Here is a 14487-nt window from a genome sequence, read left to right as displayed (position 1 = left end):
TACTAGTTAAGACTGTAATATTTAATAGGCTCTAATATTTAAAGTAGTAAGGTACAAAATCAATCCAGAAAATGCAGTAGCTTTTCTGTATTTCAACAATGAGAATATTACTATCAGGAAAATAACTCTATTTGCAAAAGTCTCAAATAAAGAAAAACCTAGAAATCAAAGTACCTAAGTATGTAAAGGAACTCGACAATGAAAACAATTATATTTTGAATAAAGAAATGAAAGAAAAATAAAGATTAAAAGAAAAAAAAACTTCCATGCTCCTGGGTTGGCAGAGTTAATATCATGAACAAGGCAATACTACCTAAATCAATCTACAAATTCAATGCAATATCCATCAAAATCCCAATATCATTCTTCACTAAGTAGAGAAAATCAAAATATTCATATTGAACCACAGAAAGGAAAAGAACACATTGTAACTTACCATGTGTTACAATGCCAAGTTTTCTTGTGTCAAATATAAGATATTATAAATAAAATACTTTGATATAGACAGGAAGGTATTATATCAGCACTCATCTTTATCTGCTTAGAAAAACAGAGGCAATGGAATCAAAGATTAAGAAATTATTTTGTTATTGCAAATAAGGGAAACCATAGGACCTGGCTTCCTTCACTTAATATAATTTTTTCTAAGTCTTTCCGTTTCCTAACAAATGGGGCAATGTCATTCTTTCTGATGGAGGCATAGAATTCCATTGTGTATATATATCACATTTTCTTGATCCATTCATCTACTGAGGGGCATCTAGGTTGGTTCCATAATACTTTTCAAAGTGGTTGAACAAGTTTACATTCCCACCAACAATGCAGTAGGGGGAGGAGGGAGTCCAGTTGTGGAGATGGGGAGGGAAGGGATGGTAGGGGAAAACCAAAGCAGGGGGTAACAATGCTTGATAGGAAATGTATTCATTAACTTACTCATGTGACTGTAACCCCTCTTTGCAGTATTTTTTACAATACAAATGTATTAAAAACTTTTAAATATATTATTTTGTGGGAAACCAGTGTGTAGTATTTCACGTCGCTAAACATATTTTGAAATAGCAAATAGCAAATTTGAAAACATTTATTATTACCTGAATTTTTTCTCAGATACTAGATATCTATGAGTTTACATTTTGTATTTATATTTTGTGCTTAGATATACTTAAGTAAATTTTAAGAGCCATTTAAAGGGAGGACATGCGAAAATGATCCATTGAAAATTAATGTACTTTGCAAAAGAAGCCTTATAGTAGTAATAAAGCCCAGAGCAGAGGAATGATAAAAACTCTTGATACAGATAATACATTTTCTGGGGGATATAAACTTTTGAGAGTGTTTGGTATTGAAACCCACAAATTATAAATGCATACATATCCTAATTGACTTAGAAATGAGAAAATGTTGAAAAAATATGTTTAAGATCTAAAGTCTTAGCATCATCTTATATTACATAGCTTTTGACCCTTTCTGCTTGTCTGGTAAGAATATCCTATATGTATATTAGTTATTGCAAATAAGGGAAACCATGTGACCTATGTTTCTTTGGGTCTGGCTTACTTTACTTAATATGATTTTTTCCAAGTCTTTCCATTTCCTAACAAATGGGGCAGTGTCATTCTTTCTGATGGAAGCTAGAAGATATATATCTATATATATATATCTATATATATATATATATACACACATATATATATAAATATATCACATTATCTTGATCCATTCATCTACTGAGGAGCATCTGGGTTGGTTTCATATCTTAGTTATGGTGAATAATGCTGCGATAAACATAGTTGTGCTGGTAGCTTTAGTATGGCCTTGTTTGTTATTTGTAGCTGTTGTTTTTAATATACTATGTGATTCCTGTTTCTTTTGTATGTTCTATCCCATGCTATAACCTCTTTTGTCACTATATTTGATTCTGGTGCCCTGCATCTTGTATATACATTTTTTTTAATTTGGAGAGTGGAGGGAAATAACAAAATGATGAAACAAGGATACAAGTTGACCCATTGTTACAAGGAGACATACAAGGCACTGTTGAAAACTAAGTTTCAACATTGGGAGAAGTTGGGGAAGTGAGGAGGGAGGGGATAGTAGGGTAAAAACAAAGGAGAGGGCAACAGTGCTCCACAAGGAATGCACTCATTACATTACTCATGTAAGGTATATATAACTATAACCCCTCTGTATAGTATCTTTACAATAAAACCCAATCAGATAGATGTTCTCTTATCAGTTTTCAGGAATAACAGTCTCTATATATGAAAAGGTCTAAAATCTTTCTGCTAATATTTTTAAAAATGTGCTTTCCAGTCAAAATTCTACAAAATATTCAATTCCAGTAATCATTGATTGATTTGCCAAATTCTTCATTTATTTTGAGAAACAACAACATTTTTAAAAATTACACTGTTTTTAGTACTATCTGTTTTTGAGGATCTTTCTTAAAATCCTGTAAACTGTTAAATGTTATCTTTCTCCAGTACCAAATTTATAAGGAGATGTCTTTTATTTAATGATTATTGATTTAGCTTGACACTTTCTTCTCTATGATAAGTCATGTTCTCATTTTTACTGGACATTTCCCAGATCTCTTTGTTCTTGTGACATTCAGGTTAGTTATCAATTAACACAATCACCAGGAATATTTTAAATGTGTTAATTTTTAATCTTCACCCCTATTGGAAGCTTTATGCAAGTACTCCCCATGGTACCCTCAATGTACCTGAATTTATCATGTAACATTAATTCAAATACTAAGTAGACAGAGTAGAGTAATCCTCTCTTAATTGGCAAAAAAGAGCAATTTTTAAAAAAAATGGAGTATGTCATTTAATAAGATGGAAAATTATTTTTCTTAAAATCAGTTCCTTAACAAATATATTTCAATAGATTTCCTTGAAGACTAATCACCCATGTCCTATCAGAAAAATGAAATAGTACTTAATGAGGTAAAACATGGTAAATGCCCAAAAGTGGGATTGCTGTGTCATAGGGGAGCTCTATGTGGAGATTTTTGAGGGTACATACTGCGTTCAAAGTGATTGAACAAGCCTATACTCCCACCAACAATATAGTGTATTTTTCTCAAAGGGCATCAGCTGATACATTCAGATGATTGAGGTTGACAATTTGATCTTTTCTTTAAATTAATTTAATTGTATTGTCAAGGTGATGTACAGAAGGGTTACAGTTGCATACATAAGGTAGTGAATACATTTCTTGTCAAACGTCACCCCCTCCCATACCTCACTTAGACATGCTCATGTTGCCTCAAGAAAATGTCACAAGGGAAGTGGCGCTGTAGCTCAAGTGGGAGAGTGCTCGCCTTGAGCTGAAGAGCTGAGGGACACCACCCAGGCCCAGAGTTCAAGCCCCACGACCGACAAAAAAAAAAAAAAGAAAATGTCACAAGTTATTATCTAGAAGCATCAGGCTGAAGAAATCCACCAAAATTTTTCATGTAAATTTCAGAATATAGAAAGTAAGGATAATGGCTCAACTAGAAATTATAGATTGAATGAGAAAAATAAAGTATTTTTTCCCTCCACTGAGCATACCGGAAGAAGCAACATATAAGCCCCAGATGGGGAAAGCCACCATGTGAAAAGTATCAAAAATAGCATCCAAGAGAGAAAGCATAGCTTAATCAAAGTCTGGAGCTGACCAAAAATAGTTCTTGCTGTGATAATAGGAATAAAGTTTGTCATGGTATCTGGTTGAGTGAAAACCAATAGAAAATATTCATATAACCTCTGGTATTAGGGGGATTTTGAAATAATATCAGGAAACAATATGGTTGACTAAAAGAGAAAAACTCTCTTTTATGTCTTCATCTCTAGCTGTAATCTTGATTGAATCCTAAAAATCAAGAGAACTTAAGGATTAAATCGATAAAACTATGATATTTTAAAGCAATTTAATCATGGTGATAAATTTATTTTATTATTGGGTTATATTTCTGCATTGTCATATTTTAACACCAAACTATCTATCAAAGTGATGAACTAGGTTGTTTTTTTAATTTTATTTTATTGTAAAGATGCTGTACTGGGGTTACCATTACATGAGTAAGTTATTGAGTACATTTTTTGTCAAGCATTTTTACTCCCTCTTTTTTTGTTTCTCCTACTATTCCTTCCCTCCCCCACCTGCCCCACTCTTCCCCTCCATCCCAAGTTGTAAAATTCATTTCCAGCATAGAGACTTGTGATTCTCATTGTTGGAATGGGTCATCCTGTGTCCTTGTTTCAGCGTTTTGTTATTCCCCTTCCCCTCCCGAATTAGATAAATGTATATACAAGATGGAGTGTACCTAAATCAAGTACCATGACAACAGGGGACATACCATTTGGGGAAGAATATACAAAGGACTGCTCATCTGATAATATCCTAAATATAAACTAATTATTGCAAATGAGGAAAACCATGGAACCTATATTTCTTGGGTCTGGATTACTTCAATTAGTATGATTTTTTCCAACTCTTTCCATTTCCTAACAAATGGGGAGATGTCATTCTTTCTGATGGAAGCATAGAATTCTATTGTATATGAGAAAATAATCCATTTGTGCCTTCATATTTTAATTGCCTTAGAAAATTATTCTATCAAATATTTAACTAATTTAAAAAGTGATGTAATAATCAACAACTTGATTAACAACATGCTAAGACCTCCTCTGCACATTTTGTCTTTTATAATCGCTACATGAAGTATTTTGTTATTCTTAACTAAATCAACTTTAGTATTAAATATGAAAATATTGAAAAAGTAATATAGTTGATGACCCAAGTATCACTTCTCAGAGACTACAGCTATTAATAATTTTGTCATTTTCCTCTAGATTTTGCTTTTTGAAAAAAAGTGTTAAAGATAGTCCAACTTTGTCAGTTATGTTCTTGGCATACTTCCTTAGGTGTCATAATTATGAAGATTTATTGATTTTCTTAGGCATCCTCTTTTATCATATATGTATTTTTTTATTTGACTTGGCCATTTGTACAGTCTTTACAGAATTTCACTTGAAACATCTGTGCCAGTTTTCTATCACTTGTAATTCAGGTAAATGATGCAGATGATAAGAACTTTACAGAAATTTTCTGGCAAAATTATGGCTCAAAATATGATGAACTATAAAGACCAAATGTACTGTTTAAATACAATGGCACCTGTTCAGTTCTGATTTCTATTAGTTGAGATTTTTTTCCCAAGTAAGTAGACAGAAAAACTAGGTTTAATCAGTAATACAAGCAAAAGCATAGGCCACAATATTCTTAAAATCAGAATCCAGCCCTAGAAATAAATCCACAACAGTTTTCCAAGATTTTGGATAGTGGTCAAAAGACAGAAGAACACATAACAAATACAACAAAATCACAAAATAAGAAAGAAATCTTCTTGCAAACATATTGTCTAACATTCATTTTTTATTTCTTATATCCTTGGGAATAAAATATGTAACATATATTCAATAAAAATGATGAGAATATTCATCATTAATAAGCAAACTTTCTTTAATTTACAGCTGGGTTAAAAATCAATTATCCTTTAATCACTGGAAGACTTTTCTTTAATTAAAATCAACTAACGGCCTGAGTAGCCGCAGTATATACAACACATGTTGAGTCTGAATTCATAATCACTTTGAAATAAAAAATGAGTAGGTTATATTAATATATGAACAACTTCATCCAGGTAATGTCTATCCAACTTAACAATTAAAGTAACCAAAATAATATATGATCATATTTTAAAAGATATGATCATTATCTTTTCTATAATAGCACCATATCTCCATACGGATGGAAACAGACAACCTGAAGTTTGTTGTCTTATATATTTCCTTGTATTTTTCATACTACTTTTTTTAAATGAAGAGTTAGAAATACAACATAAAGGTATATACAAGCCCAATTCCAGTAACTTTGTAGGAAGTCTGCAAGTTCCTAAACAAAGAGTATTGATTCAGATAGCTATTTAGATACCACATTCTGCCTGTTTTGCTTAAGGAGTTTTAAAGGAAAGTTTGAAACACTTCTTTGTGATAAAACACTTATTGTGATGAGAAAGCTTCGGAATACACAGCATACACAACACATGAACAGCAAAATCATTTTCTGATGGCCATTATTTATTAGAACTGTTACTGAAAAGCCAATAGTTGAATGTTCATAATACTGCTGTGTATTTTACTGTTAATGTAGTCAGGTATCAGGCCCCAGTAAAAGCACAACACTCAGTGAGCTTCTAGAGTCTAGTCACTCCTTCCTCTATTCTGCCAGGCTTGATTCTGTTTGTTGCCTTCAAATTAAGTTTGGAAAATATATTTTTTTCTTTTTCTTTCTGTTTCTTTGTTTTGTCATTGTGAAGCTTGAACTCCAGGCCTAGATGTTGTCCCTGAATTATTCTGCATAAATCTATTTCTCCACCAATTTCATTCTTTATTTTATTCTCTTTAAAAAAATTATTGTAAAGGTGATGAACAGGGGTGATAGAGTTACATAAATTAGGGAATGAGTACATTTCTTTTTAAACACTGTTGCCCCTCCTCATTTTCCCCTGCTTCGCACTCTCCACTCCCCTCCCAAGTTGTAAATTTAATTCCCAACATAGTATCAAGTGAGTATCATTGTTGCATTAGTTCATCCTTACTCCTGCTGTTTCTGTGATTCCCATTCCCTTCCACACATCTGCTTATATGCAAGCAAAGTGTATAGAAATTTAGAACAGAAAGACATAAAATAGAAATAACTGCATACAGGACATAGAACCTCTTGTTTCCAACTCTCAGAATTCATTTTGACACAAGTAATTATACATGGCTCTATGATCCTAATGCTAAGAATATCATAGACATACTCTAGTTATTACAAATGAGGGAAGCCATATTTCTTTGTGCCTGGCTTGCTTCACTTCATATAATTTTTTCCAGCTCCACCACTTTCAGCCACTGCTCCACTTCTGATTTTCAGGTGGTTAATTGGAGGTAAGAATCTCAAAGACTTTCCTGCCTGGGCTGACTTAGGACCACAATTCTTGGGTCTCAGCCTCCTGAGTAGCTAGGATTACAAGTGTGAGCCTCTAGTGGCCAGCTAGGACAGTCTGAGGCATTAGTTGCAATTCCATCCTGTCCAAATTAAAGTAAGCACATTGGAAGTTATATATCAAGAATATTTTATTGAGAATACTATTAGACAATTCCAGAATTCAATATTTTACAAGTCTGGGTTATCAAATTATGCTATGTATCAGAATTTCTAAAGAGTCCTGATGTGAAGAGAGAGAGAGAGAAAGAGAGAGAGAGAGACCTGAGAATCTACATTTTCAAAATTATCTTTCTATTTCAAGATAACCACCAAAAAAGTTTAGCAAGCAAGATGACTATTTATGCTCATCTGGCATTTGCTATTGTTCTGTTTTGTTAGTGCTAAATGTCCTGCCTTGGCTTTGCTTGGATTTTTGTTTTCCTAAGCAGAAATCATCATAATACATATATTATTTTATTTTTTAATTCACAAGTATACTTAAAAAGCGTAGCCATTAAAAATACTTTACTCGATGGAGGGGAAAGAGGGACATGCAGCACCATATTCAATGTGCATTATATGAAAATGAACAATGTTACTAGAAGTTAGGGACTGAGCCGGGGACTGGGGAATAGAGGAGACCAAAAGGGTTGGCACTGACCAAGAGAGGTGTTGTACTCGTACCACACTTACGGAATTGTAACCCCATTGTACAATCACTTAAAAGCAACAACAGAATTCTATAAAAGAAAATACTTTCATTCTGAAATGTCCTTCATTGAGTTATTTGCAGTTAAATATATTTATGTACCTCTTTACAAAATTACTAAATTCATTCTAGAAATATTGTCTTCATGGTATAAAATATATGCTTCTAAATAAAAAAGAAATATAATTTATAATAAATTTCACATATTCTGTATTTATCAAATAGTTGTTAATAAATAAACCACTATGCAAAGTACTTCAATAATCATAGTCTGCTATATGTTTATTTTTAAAAGTTATCAAAATCATTTTTTCTGGTACTGGGGTTTGAACTGAAGCACATATTTTCCTTGCTTGCTCAACTCTCAGTTGACTTTTTGCTGGCAGTTGTGGGATAGAGTCTAGCTGTAGTTTCTCCCTGAGCTGGATGTAAAACATGATCCTATCCATATGTTTCTTGAGTAGAGAGGATGGCAGGCATGAACCACCAGAACAGAGCAGAAATCTGTTTTTAAACTGTATGATTGAATTGTTTTGAGTAATATTATTGACTTTAAAATTAAACTAACTTAATTGCATTATTTAATGTAAGAGGCCTTAAAATTTATATCTCCCAAATAAAACTGTGTTATATAAATGTCATTTTTCTTTTTAATAAATAAAGAATGTTTACAAAACTCTATTGAAACTTAGTAGAAAAATAAAACAATCAACTTAAAAAAGGAATAAACTTGGTTTCAAGAATCTGAGATACCATGCTTCAAGCCTTCAGGACTAAAAATACACAACTATTACATGAGGGAATTATTTCAAGGATAAGAGGAATGTAATACAAACCTAGTAACACAACTATGTAAGAATATTTTTATTACATTTGAAAAGAAATCTACTGTCTATTACTATGCTTTGAATTTGCAGGGATTCACAGATTTTGCAAGAATGTTTCCATAGGGATTATTTTAATTACACTGCCCAAGGTAGTATGCTGAGTGTATGCACTGTCTTCTTTAATGTAGAATTTCTATAAACATCTGAGGACCCAGGCTGTAACTGGGTAGCATTAAGTTCCATGTCTGTAAGCCATGTGAGCAACAGAAAAATCAAAGTCAGCATATTAAGTTCTATTCCAATCAAACAATAGATGTATGATTATACACCACCTCATTTAATAAAGGTGAAACTATTGGTAAATACATGGGTTACACTATGTAGAAATTTTAAAGGGACCTAATATTTGCTTTTTCAGCATAATATATTGAATTGCATTTGATGACAAAATGGTCATCCTATAAGGAACTAATACTTGGAACCTAAACTCATAGCAGCTGATTAAGAACAAAAACCAAGAATCAAGAGAAGGAATGGTGACTAGCCATTTTATTTCCTTTTTTTGTGATAAGTTCAATTCATCTTTTGATCTTCAGCTTGTACATGAAATGGGAAAAATGTCACCAGGCTTTGATGTTATATTCTAAACATAGTAACTGACTTTCAACCGGAATATTTTCAATTACAGTGTCCCCATCCTATTTGTCACTGCTACCTTTTGTATGGTATGGTTCTGAGACCAGACAGTTGGCTATGAGTGTTTGCTTTCAAAATAGCTTGTGGTAGGCATGCTGAAATTGTTGGTTAGCCCAGATGTTTTTCATGGGATTGTATTATACTGTATTTTCTTCTCTGTATTTTATTTATTTTTGATGTAAAAGTGATGTTCAAAGGGCTTACAGTTACATAAGTCAGGTAATGATTACCTTTCTTTTTTGAGCAGTGTCACCTCTTCCTTCTTTTTCTCCCAGTTTATTCTTGCTAACTCCCCAGCACCACAAGTGGTATAGTTCATTTTCAACATAGTGTTTAGTGTGAGTCACTGCTGCATTAGCTCACTCTTTGATTCAGTGTCCCTGAGGAGAAGCACTATGGCTGTGGATTGACCTGTACAGACTATCTCTACCAAAAGACATTAAAAGACAGAATGTCTAGGTGTCAATTGTGAAAGGAAGGAATGAATCTTGTTTGGGATCTGGTCATGCAAGGATGTCTACTAAGAATGACCCTTCTCATTCATTTATATGAAAGACATCGTGGTTAGCATAGAAAAAATGACCAAAATGACATTTCTGTGAATAGGACATTGAGATAATGATTAAAATTCCTGAAGTTGATTGCTTACTAATAAAAAGTAATATTTGCAAATGCCCACTGGGCTCAATCAAGATTTATTTTCCATTCTGTGGATCATATCAGAATTTTGATTATTTGTGACTCTCATAATTATATATTATCTTGGTAAGTAAATTTGAGGTGCAGTTGATTCATGCATATTCAGAAGTACTCTCTTAGAATTCCCAACATGCTAGCTAGTTCCTGATGGCAGTTTAGCAGGTTAGTTTCCCAGATAAACAAGATGTGTCATCACTCTTGAAAAATTAAAAAGACCATAAAAAGTGCAGTATAGTGGCTTCTACTTTATTTTTGTTATTGTTATGGACCTGAAAATAAAAATTATTTCTGATACAATCATATGAATGTTTAATGGAATATTGATCTGTGAAATACAAAATGTGATACAATGTTAGCTTAGTAAAAAATTCATGAGTAAAATTATTTTTTAAAAATGGATAATTCTATACTTGTCAAAAATGGATCAAGCAATGGTTAGTGCTTGAGAATTATTTGATAAAAGACACTTCTTTTTATTATTATTAGGAGAGTATTATTGGAAATCATAAATGAAATGTCTACAATGCAATTATATGATTAGAATGAGATTTAAATGAAGCAAAATTATAACACAGTTCAGAATATTTTTCTTTTTTTCCAATATAAATATTCACATGTATGTACATATATACTTATTACTTAATAATTTGAAGAGATTGGCCTAGCTATTCTTTCCTGGATTCAACATTTTTTAAACTTCTATTTTATTGTAAAGGTGTTGTACAGAGGGGTTACAGTTACATAAGTAAGGCAATGAGTGCATTTCTTGTCAAGCATTGTAATCTTTTGTTTTTCTCCCACTATTCCCTCACTCTCCCACTGCCCCCAAAAAAGTTGTGAAGTTCATTTCCAACATAGTGTCTCATGAGTCTCACTGTTGCAATCGGTCCTTGTTTCAGGATTTTGTTATTCCCCTTCCCCTCCCCAAATTAGATAAATGTATATACAAGATAGAGTGCATCCAGGGTATTTGATCCCTTCATATACTGAGAGGCAGTAGATGAATAGTCTCAATATTTTTAAGAGATTCTAGATATTTAGTTGTTTATGGCATTTCTTATTGTATTAAATTTGTCCAACAAAATACAAAGCCATTTTAACCTTCTGTCACTGTTTGATAATTGTTCCCAAATTAATAATACGCTCAGCCATCTACTCTAAAACCAACTGAATTCTCTTTTCATTAGTATAAAACTTATAAAGGTACAGAAAATGTATCAAAATGATTATAATACATAATAAAATTAACCCTTGTGTAGGTTACTATTGTGCTGTCTCAGTCTTTTCTAAGAGAACACCAAGAAAACCACTGTGTTTTGGGATTGGGTCCAGATGCAATCTTTACCACTTTTAAACCAAATGACTTTAGAAAATTAAACTCCCTGCAAAACTGAGTTTTCTTATGAACATACTAGTGAAAACATCAATGCCTTCTCTCAGTTGCCTAATATTACATGGGTGAACAAAGGAATCACAATGGGCATAGTGTGTGGGATTCAGAATGATTTGGAAATATTCATGTTTATCATTTTTATCATTATAATAATATGTTTGGATATATTATTTTGAGTGTGATATATTTTGAAAGGCATATAAATAATATAGCAATAATTATAAAGGCTTGCAAGGTCAAATGAGTTCAAATTATGAAGATTTTCTTATCTAAGATGTACATTATAATCTGTTGTCATCTGTTCTTGATAGGTATATTCTTATTTGATTTTGGTTGCATAGGATGAAAATATATGAATATAAATTAAGGAATGGAAAGTTTATGCAGAATACTTGTATCAGAAAAGTAAAAAAAATTTTATGCATAAAGGACTTAAAATACTAATCTTTACAAAGTTTGAAATGAATTCATAATCACTTCCTCTTTCAAGTTCTTAAGATTTCTTAAAGATCAAGTGTTTATGATAAAGATTGATAAAGCATATGCTTAAATAATGCATTACATGCCAACAGGTTTCCATTCTCTGCTGACCCTATGCTAAAAACTGGTATTCAGCATTTAAGAAAGCAAACCATGTCTGCGTCCTGATGGGGCTAGCATTTGTCAGTGGCTGGCTTCTGATGTGTACATGGATAAACCAAGAGGTTACTTCAAAAAATGCAACCACGTTTCCATTTTCTTTGAGAATATCATACTCATCTGTGCCTTTTAGTTTCTTCATGTGTCTTAGTAATTCTGGATAGAAATACTTAGCTTCATTCAAAATAAGCATTATTGGATGCATGGACTTAGAATGGGTGGCCACATTTTTAAATAAGATTTTATTGTGAAAATACTGTGCAGTGGGGTTACAGTTACATGAGCAAGGTAATGAGTACATTTCTTATCAAGCAATGTTGCCTCCTCCTTTGTTTTCCCTCTACCATCCCTTCCCTCCCACTTCCATAACTACACTACCCCCCTGCCTAAATTATATAGTTCATTGTTCAACAATGTCTTGGTACATCTCATTGTTATAATAGGTCAACCTGTATCCCTATTTAAACATTTTGTTTTTTTCCCTTCCCATCCCCAAATTATACCGATATAAAATACAGTGAGAACAGGGGTTATACCTTGGGGGAAGGACATGCAAAGCAACAAAAATAAAAATCATTGTATTTTAGAAACAATAGCAAGCAAGAACAAAAAAACAACTTGTGTCCCAATCTTAGGGGAGTTCATTTCTCTTAACATCATCTTATCTGGTAATATGCACTTAGCTTTTAATCTTTTCTGCTTGTCCCAGACATATACGAGTTATTGAAAGTAAGGGAAACCATAGGACCTATGTTCCTTTGGGCCTGGATTACTTAATATAATTTTTTCCAAGTCTTTCCATTTTCTAATAAATGGGGCAATGTCATTCTTTCTGATGGAGGCATACAATTCCATTTACCCAAATGACCACAAACAAGACCATGCTAAAGCTACCAGCATAATTATGTTTATTTGCAGCATTATTTACCATAGTTAAGATATGGAAACAACCCAGATGCGACTCACCCTTAGTAGATGAATGGATCAAGAAAATGTGATATATATATATATATATATATATATATATATACAATGGAATTCTATGCCACATTTTCATACACAAAACAGAGACAAAAACTATGCCAAAGTGAAAGTTTGTATTGAGGAAAGAAGATATATTTTTCAAAAAATAGGATTTCCACTTCTTTATGTGAAAATATTTTTAAATGCAAAGACATTATAAACTCTTTTTTATTGTGAAAATACCGTACAGAAGGGTTACAATTACATGGGCAAAATAATGGGAACCTTACTGCATTGTTGGTGGGAGTGTAAACTTGTTCAACCACTTTGGAAAGCAGTATGGAAGTTCCTCAAATGATTCCACATAGAGCTCCCCTATGGCCCATTATAAACTCTTAATGTAAAATACTCTGAAGACAACAAGTTCCCAAAAATCCCACTTATAGTTGGTAAAAAGCTGCATTCATCATAAAACATAGAACACAGAACACTGGCTATTGCTTACACTGAGCTTGGAAGGAGGTGCTAATACTTTCCTACCATTAGCCAAACCCCTTTTTTCACCACAGGTGAAAATTTCAACTAACATACCTTCAGACAAAACACAACCAAGCAAAGCAACCCAAACGAAAAACAGAACAACACCAATCCTCTTCTTTAACTGTCCATATAGATCCATCTAAATTTAGTTCATTCATTATTTTACATCCAGTGCATCTTCAGGTGTGAAATTATTAACTGAAATAAAGCAAGTTCTCCTGAAAGGCAATTGGGTTATTTACTTACTTTATAAATCAACACTTAGGCTCATTTCTGGGCATAGGTGCAGAATACAAATACTTACAACAAGAATTACCATATGCTTTCCTGTGGTGCCAAGTAGCTAAGAATCTTCGCAGAATTTATCTCACTTATTCTTTGAGAAAATAAGAAAAGAAAGTGTATTCTAGGCACTCTCTCAAGTTGGCTTACACTTATAAGCTGACTCTACAAAAAAAATCTACTGAAAGAAAAGGTATTTTGTAATTCATATGTGAGAATCAGGCTTGTTCAAGGCTGCCAACCTTAAACAGGCAACTTTTCTCAAGAGAAGGATGCAAAGTTTTGCTTAAATTTGATGTCAATGGCCTTGAACTGATCCCTGTTTCTTTTTCGTAGGAAGTCAGACTGTAGGTCTTATAGGTGCCTAAGATACTTATTTCCTCAAACATTTTTAACACTTGCCTATATGGTGTAGAATAATATCTATTCAGGATACAGGGGAAAAATAAGATTAAAAAATAATAAAGCAAATGAATAATCCCTGAGCTTACCAGTCTTTCACAGAAATAGGATGGATGCTGTTGCAGTGAGAAGTGTTTTGAAACATGGTGGTCAGCCTAACCACTTGTCAGGAAAATGAAAATCAATGTTCCGCTGAGAGTTCTCACCTCTGTTAGGAAAGATCATGCAACTAGCAACAGATGTCAGACATAATAACAAGAGTGTGCCTCAAAAGTGTGTGCACACAATTGTTTTTTGGGTTTTTTTTTTTT

This window comes from Dipodomys ordii, unplaced genomic scaffold (assembly GCF_000151885.1).
Source record: "Dipodomys ordii isolate 6190 unplaced genomic scaffold, Dord_2.0 Scaffold21, whole genome shotgun sequence".
In the NCBI taxonomy this organism is placed as follows: domain Eukaryota; kingdom Metazoa; phylum Chordata; class Mammalia; order Rodentia; family Heteromyidae; genus Dipodomys; species Dipodomys ordii.
Note: the sequence above shows the minus strand (reverse complement) of the source record.